Raw genomic sequence first — 15913 nt, forward strand, 5'->3', positions numbered from 1 at the left:
TTATTTGATTTGTATACCGCCCTACTCCCGAAGGACTCAGTGTTCACAGTGTTTCTGTGTTCTATAATTTAGTATGACCTCTGTAAGAACTTATTTTTATGGTTTTCTTTTTCCCTATGTAACATTTATTATGCTTAAACTCAGTATCTTTGGCTTTGTTTCAGGCACTGAAAAAATGTGCACAAAATGTGCTTCAAGAGCAGATTATATTGTTTGGCATTGTTCATCTTGTTCTGCTGAAGTCAAGCAACAAGATAAGATTATTAATCTCAATTATTACTTTGGTTACAGTTCATTTTGTTGCTCTTGGATTATTATGTTAAGCAAACAAAGTCAAAGGAAGAGGAAAAAGGATAAAATAAAAAAGGAGAACTCTAGTCACAACATTTAAAGCAAGTATTGGCCATTTAAAACAGAAAAGCAGAAATGAAGTATAATGAACAAAATGTACTAGGGAATACACTTTATTGAATCCAGTAAATTATCCACAGAAAGATGTTTAAGATTTTGTGAAAATATTGGTATCTTCAGAAAATATCTGCAGATTTTAAATGTAAATTAGATAATCCATTGGGCAGTCCCATGATCATCTAAGAAAACTATTTATCATAAATAGAAAAAAAAACCATAGTGGCAAATTAACTTCAGTAATAAATCAATGTTTACTTACCTATACAGATAATCAGAATGATTATAGGATGGCAAAAAAGCAGTGAGAGTGAGAGTGAGAGTAACTACTTATTTCCAATGGCTTCCCATTGACTCTGCTTGTGGGAAGCTGGCAGGGAGCATTGGAAATTTCATCTAGACAGGATAAATTGGAAGGGGTGATTTTTATTTTTAAACAACAGAGATTCAGATTTAATTCTGGAGAAAGCAAAATTTTTGGAAAAATTTAAAGATGAACTGGAAGAAATACAAATGGAAGTGACAATGATAGATGAGATCAAACAAATGCTACAAGACTGAAGAGAATTGCATATTGGGCACCACAAGTATTGACTTCCAAAATCTAACTCTGGATTATAAGGCATTTGTGGATGATTTTGTGTAAATTGTAGAAGAATTACTAAAAATTCAGGGACTTTGGTATGTTAACCATTTTTTTAAGATTAATAGTCAAAAGATAAAATTATTAACAAAAATATGAAATTAGAAAATCAAATAGAACTGATGAAAACTTGTTTTAAAATTGAGAAAAAATAAAATACTTGGATATCATTACGACAAATGTGAATTTTATGTTAATTCAAAATGATTATGTTAAGGCACAAAACAAAATTAAAAAGAACATGTTAAGGAGGATTGGTTTACCAATTCCAGCACATCTTAGATGTTCATCGGTTGTCCCAGCTTTGTAGCAGTAATCTTTCGCTGCCTCTTCTTCTTGCTGTGGCTGAGAGGGAGAAAGAACCCTGGGACCGACAGGAGACCTGCGACTCTCCTCGATCTCTCAGGGTGCCCCTCTTTGCTTCACCGCCCCTGCAGGGCAGCTTTGGCTCCTCTCGGAGCCCACGAACAGGAAGAATTCAGCACAGGAAATGCGGACACTTGTTTCCTGTGTCTGAAATGTGCTGTGTCAACCGGCAGTCTTGAGCTGAGGTTTTGATGGCATCATTATTTATGGTATGATAGAGCTAAAAGTAAGACAAGTTTTATATTTCTGTTTAAGTGTGTACAAGTAAAATTAAATGTGGAATATGCAAAGCAACTAAAATAACAGTTAAAGTAACAATAATCAGAGTTCTAATTAGTGGAGATATTCTGTGGATTTTCTCAAATGTCCCTTTTCTACCTTTGTTAAGGAAATATTCCAAGCAAAACAACCAAAACACTTGAAAGAGTGAATAAAGTGCATTTCTAGTCTATAAAAAAGGGACAACGATAATGGGCAGTTCTGCAAAAAGAAAAAGGCACTTTGCTACAAACAAGAGCAGACTATATATTTATCCACTATACATATTAATTTAACTAATTTTCATGTAATTAATAAATTACATAAATATGTTTATGTTGGTTTTCTGAGGATTCCTTACATTTGTACACTGAATAGACATATTTATCTTGACAGTAGATAAGAACTGGTTTTGAGTAATATGATGATTGTGCTAACTTATCAAATCAGTTAGAATTTGCTTCAAGATACTTCTTCAAGATTGTCTATCCTGCTATTGCCTATATGTAATCTGCTTGCTTTGCCTTTTTCCTTTTGTTAATGACGCTTCCTCCACACACACTACTGGATAGCAGATAGTTTCCTGAGAGCAGATTATTACATTATTTAAAACTGGATCTGGGAAAAAATCAGTAAGTTTTACGCTAGTTTAACTAGTTGTTGTAAGTACTGTGAAGTACTGTGCTTCCTTTATAATAATACATTTTAAAATTAATTTTAGATTTGATAACTCTTTTATCTTTTTTGATAGTAGAATAAGCAATTGAATAATTTTGTTTTCTTTTTCTAAACTACCAACCTAAGTCTAATTTCTGGCAAGATAGTATTTCAAATTTAGCATTTTCCCTTTGAAATGTAAGCATAGGTCCCCATAGTCCAGCATTCTGTGTCACAATGGCCAATGGAAAGCAATTGAGCACCTTATCATACAGTTCATCTTGTCTTAAAGATTAAGCTCAAAGTAAATATATATTAACTGATAATGTTTCTGTCATTCTCAAGCTTCAATTCTGCTTTTTAGCCTGCAACATTCTGTTCTTCTAATTGCCATAATTCAGTTCCTTTCATTTGGTTCCCTGTATTTGCTTGCATGTACATACACATGCCCACACACAGACTTCTGTTAGGAAATAAATTAGGGTTTGTATATCTCTGCCATTTCTTTGTTAATTACTTAGCATTGTACAACTTTCATTGAATTGGGGTGCACAAATTCTTTTTCACTCTTTTTAAAATATAACTTTTGTTAAGAAATTTGATTACATTAACTGAAATTCTGCTACCAAGAACTGTTACAAGTTTGTGCCTGGTTATTTTCAAATTTTATTTATTTATTTGATTTGTTTGCTGACCATCTCACTAAGAAGTGGTTCTGGGCAGCTTACAAATATTAAAAGCCAATAAAACATTGAAGCAATAAATAATCTTAATAACAATGATTTATAATTAAACGATGGGAAAGAAGGGAGCAAGATGCACATAGGGGAAGGTGGTCTTGTTTTAATCATCAATCATCAGCACTTATGGCATGATACATTGAACCGGCAGAACCAGGTCTTCAGACCCTTATGGAAAGTCAGAAGGATGGATGTGGATCAGGGGTGAGTTCTAAAATTTTTTACTACCAGCTCTGTGGGTGTGGCTTATTTTATGGGCGTGGCTTGGAGGTCATGTGACTGGGTGGGTGTGGCTAGCTGCTCATGTGACCGGGTGGCCATGGCTATGTGTATAGGGACTACTCAGAGGGCTGAAAAAAGTCATTTCTGACAGGTCCTCACACTTTTGACTGGTCCTCACACTTATGACTATCCTCACATTTATGCCCATGCAGCATTCTTAACAACCATGTCACTCATTTCACAACTGCTTCTCTTCACCATGGTGACAAGATAGGGCAAAAAACGTAAAATGTGAGGACAGTCGTAAGTTCGAGGACTGGTCAAAAGTGTGAGGACCAGTCAAAAATAACTTTTTCAGCCCTCTGAGTAGTCCATATGCACAAAAGGACTACCCAGAGGGCAGAAAAAAGTGATTTCTGACAGGTCCTCGCACTTTTGACCGGTCTTCACACTTACGACTGGTCATCATTTATGCCCATTGTAAGATTCTTAACAACTGTGTCACTCATTTCACAACTGCTTTTCTTCACCATGGTGACAAGATAGGGCAAAAACGTAAAATGTGAGGAAAGTCGTAAGTTTGAGGACTGGTCAAAGTGCGAGGACCAGTCAAAAATAACTTTTTCAGCTCTCTGAGTAGTCCATATGCACAAAAAGATTCAATTATTTCTTCAAAGTGCTGATGATTGCACCCTGGCTGGAAGAACTCCAACAGGGGAGTATTTCCTCCCAACAGCGGTGTAAAAAACTTAAAACAACCCTTCCCCTTTAAAAAAGTCAAGCAAAAAAATAGCCACAGGGAAGTGACAGTAAGTCTAGGCATACTGCCGGAGAAGCAGTTTCTGTAATAAAGATTAGGCTAGGAAACACCACCAAATGTTGTAATTAATCCTTACAGGATTAACCCTGTAAAGTGGAAAAAAACAAAAGGAGATTTCTTTTAACAACCGGTTCTCTTAACTACTTAACTACCGGTTCTACCAAAGTAGAATCCCACCACTGGGTCTACCCATTTATTTTTGTAGGCACCAGTCTACTCATTTGTTTTCTTTTAACACTGATCAGCTGTAGGGCGGCCTTTTGAAGCCCCCCGGCAAGAGTTTAAATAGTTTTTTTCCCTCTAGCCATCAGCTGGGACTCAGGAGGCAGCAATAGGTTGGGGGTGGGGCCAAATAAAAGGTAAGAATAACCGGGGGGTGGGCGGGGAGGCGGGGGGGGCAAAACTGGTTCGGTGACGTCATATCGTCACTGCTACCAGCTCGGCGGAACCAGGCGGAACCCACCACTGATGTGGATCTCACCTCAGGAGGCATGATGTTCCAAAGGGCAGGAGCCATGGCAGAAAAGGCTCTTCTGCTGGACCTAGCAAGCCAAAATTCCTTGATTAATGAGGTCCACAGCATGCCCCTTCTTTTTTGTTTTTTTAATATTTTTATTAAACAATTTTTAAAAGTTTTTAACAATTTTCCTCTTTGCAATATTTCTGTATCGGTATACATCCACTATGTGTCTGTTTTTCCCTTTATATCTATATTTCTATACATGTGGTTCCATTATTCTTTATACATACTAATATATTAATATACTGATTTATGAACATACATTTTATGTTGTATATATTTATACAGATTTATTACTATTTTGTAACTCCTAAGTCTTCTTTATTTGATATTTTCTTAACTTTTACACCTATCCTCTAACCATTGTACCATACATTCCATACCAAATAGTACTCCATTTCTTATTAATCTTTTATTTCTTTTGTCAGTCTATCCATCTTGGTGCACTCCAGCACTTATCACACTTTCCTCTGATGGTATAGTATTATTTTTCTAGTTTTGTGCATACACAATTCTGGCTGGGTTATGACATGTAATATTAAGTATTGTGTTTTTTTTATCATAATTTCCTGTAAGTATGCCTAATAGGAATAATTCCGGTTTCAGTTCCATTTGCTGTTTAATAATCTCCTCGAGCCACTTTCTTATTCTAATCCAATATTTTTTTGCTATAGCACACTTCCACCACATATGATAGTACGTTCCCTGAGCTTGTCTGCATTTCCAGCAATCTGGTGATCTGTTCAGGAACATTTTTGCCAATCTCGCTGGTGGAAGGTGCCATTTGTAAAATATTTTATACAGGTTTTCCTTATAAACTGTTGACATGGTCAATTTGTAATTTTTTCCCAGAGTTTCTCCCATTTCTCTAATTCTATGTTGTAACCAAAATTCTTGGCTCAGGTTATCATGGTTTCTTTGACTTTGAATTGTTTGCGTGCTCAAAAAAGTTTTGCTTTGCCATTTTTGCTATATGTGCCATTTCTTCTTGTGTGGTCAGGTTAAGCTTATGTTTTATCAAGTCTCTTTGTTATTTTCTTTTATTATTTTGGGGTTCTTTCTGTAAGTCTAATTCAAATTTTTTGAGTTCTTCCTGTAGTGTGTCTTGTTTTTGTTTTCTTTTATTTCTTCTTTCTGTATATCCGAGTGAGATTCAAGATGCTGGTAATGACCTATAAAGCTCTACATGACTTAGGCCCAGGATACTTGGCGGATCATCTGCTACCAGCAACAGCTTCCCATCGCCCGGTGCGTTCCCACAGGGAGGGCCTGCTCCGGGTACCGTCAGCTAGACAATGTTGGCTGGCGGCCCCCAGGGGTAGAGCTTTCTCTGTGGGCGCGCCCACCCTTTGGAATCAATTCCCCCCTAGGGCTCCGGCTGGCTCCTGACCTCCGCACCTTCTGCCGCGAATTAAAAACATGGCTGTTCGCAGCGCCTAGCCTGGACTGAGGGGGTTTTCGCTTATTTTATCGGGTTTTAATATTTGTTTATGTATGTATTTTATGTTTTTATTGGTTTATTTTAATTGTTGTGAGCCGCCCTGAGTCCTATGGAGATAGGGCGGCATATAAGTTATAATAAATAAATAAATAAATAAATAAATAAATAAATAAATAAATAAATAAATAAATATGCTATTGTCAATCTTCATATATATGCTTTTGTTGTATCTCACAAATTTTGTAGTGATGTATCTTCTTTTCTATTTGCCTTGAAGAAGAATTTCAGTTCCTTTTCCATCATTTGTATATATTCTTTATCTTTTAGTATGTCTTGGTTCATTGTCCATTTCCGCTTCTTCTTCTGTCCTCTCCATGTCACTTTTATTGGATTGTGGTCTGCCCAAGTTTTGGTCATTATTTCTACCTCTTCAATCTCTCTTCTTAGTCCTGGGGTCATCCATGACATATCGATCCTTGACCGATATGGCATGGGTTTGAATAGAATGTGTATTGGTTATTTTTTATATTCATTTCTCTCCATGCATCTTGTAAGCTCAATTCTTGCGTCATCTCGAAAAATGAATTTGGTAATGTTCTTTTCTTTTTCTTATTTCTTTTATTGCTTTTATAATCCTTTTTGACATCCACTATTGCACTGAAGTCTCCAATTAAACATATATTTTCATATTCTGTTTCCATTATTTTATTATGTACTTTTCTATAGAATTCATTTTGATTATTGTTTGATGCATATATTGTGGTAAGTAGCATTTGTTTTTGATCTGTTTCTATCTCTATCATTAGAATTCTTCCTTCCTCGTCTGCATATACGTGTTTCAATTTTAATCTTTCCTTAATATATATTGCAATTCCTTTTTTTTTTGTTGTGCTAGTGTTATGTAGAGCTTCCCTATTTTGGGATTTTCTAGTAATTTGCCATATTGTTTCTTGATATGTACCTCCTGCAAGCAAACAATGTCCATGTCCAATCTTTGTAGTTTTGTGAGAGTTTGTGTTCTTTTTACAGGTGAGTTTAGTCCGTTTATGTTTATTGAAAGCATCTTAATTCCCTCCTCCATTTCGTTACTTATATACCATTCTTAATTTTCTTGGATGTCTTGTCTCCCTCTGTATTTCTCTTGCCCCCTTTCGTTCTACTCGTTCTTTTCCCTGTTTCCTTCTTTCTTCTCGTTCTACCTCATCATCCTCTACTTGGTGTTCCTCCTGATTCCTCCTCTCTACCTCCTCTCTACTCTCTTGTTCTTCCTCATTTGCAAAATGATGCTCAAAGAACTTATGGGCTTTATCAAGGGTGTCTATTTTGAATTTCTTCTCCTGCCAGGTAATCAAAATGCCTTCCGAAACAAGCCATCTGAACATCACGTTATATCCAGTGGTGGGTTGCCCCCGGTTCGGACCGGTACTATAGAACTGGTAGTAAAACCAGTGGGAGGCTCTGCTCACTGACCCAGATGTCATCAGAAGTGATCTGCACATGTGCAGAAAAGCGCACGCGCGTGCATGATGTGAACCGGTAGTAAAGGTAAGTAGAATCCACCCCTGGATTCTATCTAATTAGTTGTGTGGTTAGGGATTGGTAGTGTCTTCTCTGGTTTCTCACTCACCTAGGTATTTGTTTCAGGATTTGTATTTATTTTCCTTTATATATTATAGGTTCTTACCTCGTTTTTTTTGTATATCTCATCCCTTATTGCCTTTTTCGTAAACCTCACATGTACTTCTTTTGGTTATCTATGTCTCCTTGCGTAGTTTGTGTGTACTCTTTACATTCATCTATGTCTCTCCGTATATACTGTTTATTTTTCTGTAATGTGTCTGTGAGTATTTCTGCCATAGTCTCACCTAGGTCTTCCTCCTTTTCTTTCACTACATTTTGGAACCTTAAGAAAAAGGCAGCTTTTTCCATCTCTAAGAAGATGATAGTTTCCTCTAAGTCCCTACTGTTCCTTTGTTTCTATTTTTTTTCTGATTGTTCCATTTTTTTCTCTACTGTTTGTATTCTCTGTTCGTTCTTAGTGATGACTTGTTGGATGTTTCCTATTTTATCATCTATTCTTCTAATATCTTCTTTCATTTCTCCCATGTTGTTCTTAATCTCTTCATGGTTTCTTTTTATCTCTTCATGATTCTTTGCTATTGATTCCTGTGTCCTTGTCCTTGTTTCTTGTATCATAAGTAATGTTGCTTGCATGCTCTGTATGTTCAACGTTGAACCTGATTTCTCTGTTCCGAACATACTCTCTTTTGGGCGCTGATTTGAAGGCGATGATGTTGTGGATACAGGGTTTGAAGATGCTTTCTTACTTATCTTGGTGATAGTTCTTGTGCTCGTCATCTTCACCGCTCGGAAAACGTTTTTCCAAAACAACATATAATAGTCTGGGTATTTAAGTTTCTTCTTTAGGTCCCCTAATCTCTCTTTCACTATTATATTTTCTTTTTCCAATTCTAATTATAAATGTTAAACAATAGTGCCTTAATAATATCTTCAATATGCCTTAAAATATATATATATATATATATATATATATATATATATATATATATATATATGTGTGTGTGTGTGTGTGTGTGTGTGTGTGTGTGTGTGTGTGTGTGTGTATGTGTATATATATATATATATATATATATATATATATATATATAATATAAATTGTTATAGTTATAATCTCCTTATACTTTAAAGCAGGTTTATGTAGCTATTTAAATTTATAAATATATAGAAGCTATGTAGGTATATAGATTTGATACGTGAATTAATATAGTTATAATATCCTTATATTTTAAGACTTTAAGACAGGTTTATATGGATATATAAATATATAAAGGCTATGTAAATATATAAGTTTAATGAACAACAAACTCTAACTTAGTCACATATATTTTATACAGTTTTTTCAATTATTTTTCATTTATTTCAATTAATTCTATTTCCTATAGTTCATGTAATATTTACTCTATTTTAAACAATCTTTCAATCCTTATTGAAAGGATTTATACTTTTATTGTTTAGTACTTAAACAAGTCCTCATTGGTAATTCGTTCAGTCTCAATCACCTGGTGCCTATTATCTTCTATATCTTTATATTTTCCAACTTTCTTCGCCTGAGTTTGTCTCCTTCTTTCTCTTTTTATGTTCCGTCCAACAAATCAGTTCCGTATTGCATCAGTCTTGTATCAATTCTTTAATGAAACCGTTTGAATTAGTTCTGTAGTTCCTCTAACCCCTAGATGGAGCTCTTGTTCTTCTTGTAGTTTACAGGTTTCCCCCCCCCCCATTTTTAAAGTTTATAAAGTTGTAGGGTTTTTATAATCACCAGTTCAGTATAGTCACACATCTAATCCGTTGCAAAATATATTATATATCACGGTCAATGTCCATTTAAGTATAAATCCGAAGGTCCTTTTTCTTTTTTCCCATCTGTCTGTCTTCTCCACCCTGCACTGTCATTGGTTATTAGATACACTCAGCTGCTCTGATCTCTTAGTCACTGCTGTCTTTGGGGTGGAAATCCTGCCTGACTCTTTAGAATCTCAATTCTACAGGTGCACCGTTAGACAATAATTTTTACCGTACTTTAGGGATATCTTCTCTCACCGATTTCATCAAGTTGCCTTTTTATATTCTTTTCCTGCTCTGGAACTGTCACGGTTTTGAATCAGCCAAGATGGCCAATTTCTTTTCTGCCGGTCTCAAGGGGTTTCTCTTGTCCATTCAGGAGATCGCTTTTCTCCCTGATGCCCTCCGAGTTTCCCCTCTGTCCTCTCGATCCCTCTGGGATTAACTGTGCCCTTTGTAGGGCCTCCAGACAGAAAAACCTGGGCAACAGGAACAGAGCCCCGTTCCCTTGCTCCGCTCCACCATGTCACCACTAGAAGTCCCGCATGCCCCTTCTACTGGCATGGGTGGGCGGGCCAAATATACTGGGATGAGATGGTTCCTCAGATAGCCTGGACCGATGCCATGAAGGGGTTTAAAAGTGATAACCACTATTAAAGTACCTGGAAACAAACTAGCAGCTAGTTCAGCTCATGTAAGAGCAATGTACTATGGGCCAGCTGAGGGGCCCCAAGAACCGCCTGTGCCACTGCATTCTACACTAATTCTAGCACTAGCAATAGCACTTACTTATATACTGCTTCACAGTGCCTTACAGCCCTCTCTAAGTGGTTTACAGAGTTATCATATTGCCCCCAACAAGTTGGGGCCTCATTTTACCAACCTCGAAAGGATGGAAGGTTGAGTCAACCTTGAGCCAGTGAGACTTGAACTGCCAATGTGCTGGCAGCTGGCAGTCAGCAGAAATAGCCTGCAGTACTTCATTCTAATCACTGTGATACCACGGCTCTTCAAGATGTTATTTCCAGAGACGTCGACATTCCGGTTGACGTCGCAGCAATATCAGACACAGGAAATGGGTCTCCATGTTTCCTGTGCTGACCTCTCCGTGTATGTGGGCTCCGAGAGGAAGCATGGAATAATTGAATGACTGCAAGTTAATAAAAATGTGTATCATTATTAGAAATATATAAGTTGATTGAATGTAATAACTATGATTAATTCTATTAATTTTATTTATATTAGAATGTATGACACCCAGGTGCCACACTGTTCAAGCTTTGATATGTTTGTTAAAAAATGAAAAAACAACCGTTTTAAAAAAAGATGTTTTTTTCCAATATCATTTTCCATAGATATTACTGATCATGACTGTAATTTCATTTTTCTTACTATATGCATTTGATGAGGAACACAATTACTATGTAGTACATTTATTTGTGGTACGCAATTATTATGTGGTACTATTTGGTGCATAATATTCAACTTCAGGCACATTACCTGGGAGACAGTTAGCTTTTGTTCTTTTACTATAACAAAAAGCCTGCTTCTTGATTGGATTAAAATTAGCATTAAAAAACTAAGTTGTTTAGATGCAATTTCAGCAAATAACAGCATGGTCAATATGATTTCAAGACTTCATGATTGTTATTTTTTTAAGATGCAGCAATACCAGGCTAAAAATAAGAATGTGACAGTGACATTTCTGTAGCAGCCTATGGAGAGACAGCATTTTGAATGTACATAAGGGTTCCTGAAAAAGTTAGACCCCTTTTCTCTTCATCTGTATTGAATAATATATCCTTTGTATATCTACATATTGGAGGTGCTCACTTTGCATTGTAAATTCACTTGTTGTTAAAATGTTTGCATATTTATTTTTATTTTCACATACTACCTATTTGTTTTTACTGTAAGCAGGTTAAAACCTTGATTTCCAGCTGTGAATTTAGGAAGTTTTGACACTGAGAAGTTTGCAAAAAGTATTGTGAACTAATGGATCTCTGCTAGTTTGTATTGCCTTTGTGTACTTGACATAATTTAGATACAATCTGAAGTAATAATTGCATTTGGAGTAGTTGAACTTGTAAATGTCTTATTAAAACATATTAGTATAAAAAATAAGCTTTTGAAGACAACCCCTCCACATTTCATATAAATAGGATTTTAATTATATTTAAATTGATTTTTTGCACTTTTTACTGATTCTGATGGTTATATTTCATCATTTTCAAATTTAACTTTTAAATGTAATATTTAAGACAGCTGCTTTTCTTCTAAAAACAAAAATGGAAATTTAAGTATTTTTAAAAGCATTTTAACTGTCTGGTTTTGAATTTGTAAATACCTTTAGGAAACAACAGTATAATCCTATACAGGTTTATTCAAAGCTTATTTGAATTGAATAGGTCTTTTCCTTTTTCAAGTGGGGAAACCACGTATAGTTTAAATTTTCTAGGTAGTTTGATTTGGAAAAACCCATATTTGGGATATTCTGAATCAGACTCTTTTTCAAATACATTTTAAAAATTAGAAACAAATCAGCAGTTTGCTAATGCTAATACATTTCTGCCAGCTTAACAGGGTTCCTTTCAGAAGTTATCTAGACAGCAAGTGAGATAACCCTAGCATGTGCACAGCCTAGACGTTGGCAAGCTTCCCTCAAAATTTGAATAGCATTTAGTCCTGTTAGTGGGGTTTTATCAAATATGCAGTCCTCATTTTCTATAAAATGAGCACAAAATGTGTGAGTCCCAATCATTCTTAAAAATATATGAAAGTATGTCAGGATTCTCAAATTTTGTGGTCAATTTTCATGAATTGATGACCAACTTGCCACATGGTAAGCTTTTCTGATCCAGTTGGCCAATCAATAACACAAACATGAAAAAAAAAATGTTACAGGGGCTTCCTGTGGGACTATAGGACTTGACCCAGTGAAACAACTCCTCCTAGTTTTCCATTTATTAAGAAAATGCATCAGTTAATGTCATGGTAGTTTTGTTTTCTTTAATCTAGCCCTGCAACAGAGGTTAGGATTAGCTAATTACTTCCAGTGCTCACTTAGTAACAGTGCCACTTGACTTTTTAAATTGCCTTGCACAGAACTTTTTTCCTCTACTACAGAATGTTTTAAAACTTTTCTAACTGTGTATGCTTGCAAGTTAGCTCTGTCCTGTCCATCCTGGCTGGTAGCTCTGCTCCCCTTGCTCTTCGTGCGCATGCACACTGGGCAGCTGGTCTTCGCACGTGTATGCGTGCCAGAAACCGGAACACCAGGTGGTCGGTGCGCACACGCGGACCAGGTGGCTGCTCTTTCTGTTTCGTGCATGTGAAGACCAGCTGGCTGGTGTGCCGGAACCCGGAAGAGCAACAGTTGACGGCTTGCGTGTCCAGAGACATGGCTCTGTATGCAACTTGTCTGTATGTTTCTCCAATGAGAAACAAAACTAAATCAACTTAATCTCAGCTTCTTTTATCAAAAACCCATTACAATGACTTTGGATGTTTGTGAGAATACATGGATAGTCATCAAGAAGCCCATGGACGAATTTGACTATCATTTTAAAAATGTGATAAATATTTTTGTTGCAAAATGGAATGTATGTGTATAAACTGGACAGAAAAATATATACTGTTTAACAGACAGCATGATGATGTACTTATCTTGTTTTCAATTGTATAATCATTACGGGAACTGCAATGGCCAACATTATCTTGTTAGTCATGGTCAACTCCAGGTTTAAAAACTGCCTATGAAAAGTGCTTTTTTGTTTTTGGCTTTTTTACCCCCACATGGTCCTTGATAGTCTTATCTAACAGTTTCCCAATGTGCTAGATATCCACTATGTTTTTGCACTGTGTACTGGTCTCTAAAATGCTGTGTAATAGAGGCTTTCTTAGAAATACTAACAGTGCCTAGATTTAACCAACTGGTTCTGGTCAGTGGAATAATATGAAATGTTCAGAGAAGCTGCTTATAGATGCAGCTGCTGATGCTGGTCTAGAGGTTTGCCCTGCAACACCCTGTATAAAATAATTATCTATAACTTATTGAATCTAATTGATTTTAGGCATGTCCTTGTCATAAGTAGATAATTTAGACTGAATCTTTCCAATTCCACATTCAACTGAGTTGTTTTTAAAGCAATATCTTAATCTTCTTGATTTTAAATATTAGCATCAATTTAATAAGAGTGTTTTAATACAACGTTGAAACACATCACAATGAAGAGAGGCACGTCGTGGTCAAGGATTGACATGGATTGGATGTCAAAGGAATTAAATTTGGAAATAGAAGAAATCGAAATTGGAAAAAATCTTTGGGCAGATCATAATCCAGTGACAATTAGATGGAGAGGGGGAAAAAAAACAAGATGGACATTAAAGAGAGCAATTTTAAAACATAAAGAATTTAAATCAAAGATGGAAGAACAGATGAATCTGTTCTTCCAAGATAATAAAAAGAAGGACACGAATATTCAAAATCTATGGGATACGGCAAAAGCCTACATGAGAGGGATTGCGATCCCCTACATGGCGAAAGAAAATAAAAAGAAAAGACAGCGTCAAAAAGATTTGGAGGAAGAACTTGGTAGACTAGAAAGAGATCTATTAAAAAGAACCCAAAAGAAGGGATTTGAAGCAACAGATAGACATAATTAAATATAATTTGAATATGATCGTGAAGGAGGATTTGGCACAATGACTAAAATACTTAAAATAAAATTATTTCAAAAATGCAAACAAACCGGGACGCTGGCTAGCTTATAAATTGAAGAAACAAAAAGATAAAAAGTGCATTAGTAGATTATGCAATAAAGAGGGGCAGATAATATAACAAAGGGAAAAAAGATATAATTCATGAGTTCTACAAGGAATGGAATTTGGGGAGAATTTCATAAATATGTTCAACGCAATCTACTCCACCCAAAAAGCCAAAGTATTTGTTAATGGTGAAACGACACAGAGTTTCAAAATTCAGAAAGGAACTAGGCAGGGATGCCCATTATCAACGTTATTGTTTGTTCTATCCCTAGAAGTACTCACTAGAATTATCCAAAAAGATGAACAAATAAAAGGTCTGGAAATAAAAAAAGAAATCTTCAAGGTGCAAGCATTCGCTGATGATCTTATGTTCATTCTAGAAGACCCTTTACAATCGGGTGAGAGGTTAATGGAAGTATTGGGCGAATATGGGAAAGTTGCAGGTTTGAGGGTGAACAAGGAAAAAACCAAAATTTCAGTCAAGAATATGAGTAAACTGCAAGAAAAAGAATTGGCTGAGAAAATTAAAATACAGACAGTAAAGAAAGTGAGATACCTAGGTATCTATTTGATGTCAAGATGTGCTACACTAAAGGAGGACAATTACAATAAATTAGTGGATCAAATAAAGGTAGATTTAGATAGATGAAAAACCTGTAACTTTCCTTTATGGGGAGAATCGCGACAGTCAAAATGACTATATTGCCAAAGATACTCTTTCTATTTCAAACCATACCAATAAGATTGAAAAATAATTTTTTTAGAAATTTAAATAAAATAATAATTAAATATATTTGGCAAGGGAAAAAACCCAGAATTAAATTGAAATTATTGCAAGACTCGAAAGAAAGAGGTGGATTTGGACTCCCTGACTGGGAAAAATACTACCAGACAGCAGCACTCACATGGATCAGGGAGTGGATTAATTTAAAAAACAGGAGGCTGCTAGCACTGGAAGGACATGATATGCAAACTGGGTGGCATGCAATCCTCTGGGACGGGAAACATAAAACACACCAATACTTCCAGAAACACCTCATCAGAAGAGCTCTATTAGACATTTGGATTAAAACTAAGCAACAAAATTATATAGAAATTCCCAATTGGCTATCGACTCTGGAGATCCAAATTTCATGAAATTAGGAAGAGTGATTATGTATAAAGACATATTGAATGAAAAGGGAGAACTGAGGTCTAGACAGGACTTACAAGAAGAAGGGATAGAACTAGAATGGTGGGCATATCTTCAGATTCAATCCCGATACGTGAAAGATAAAAATGAACGGGGCATAAGAACCAAACCAATAGAATTGGATGAAATCTTACAAGGGACAGATGTGAAGATGATTAGGAAATTATATAAATATTTACTGGATTATGACATGATAGAAGAGCAAGTGAAAGAGACCATGCTCACCTGGAGTAAGAATTTTGGGTATGGCATAGATCTAGATAGCTAGCAAAAACTATGGGAGAGGAATAGAAAGCTTACCCTAGCCACTGCATATAAAGAAAATCAATACAAAATGTTTTACAGGTAGCATTACCCACCCACAAGACTGGCCAAGATGTGCAAAAATTGCTTACCGAAATGTTGGAAATGTAAAGCAACATTAGGCACCTATTATCATATGTGGTGGGGGTGCCCGAAAGCCAAGGACTTCTGGTGCAAATAAAACAGTGGCTAGAAGAGATGTTAAACAAGATG

This window comes from Pituophis catenifer, unplaced genomic scaffold, assembly GCF_029215685.1.
Source record: "Pituophis catenifer annectens isolate HBS135680 unplaced genomic scaffold, rPitCat1.0.hap2 SCAF_4, whole genome shotgun sequence".
In the NCBI taxonomy this organism is placed as follows: domain Eukaryota; kingdom Metazoa; phylum Chordata; class Lepidosauria; order Squamata; family Colubridae; genus Pituophis; species Pituophis catenifer.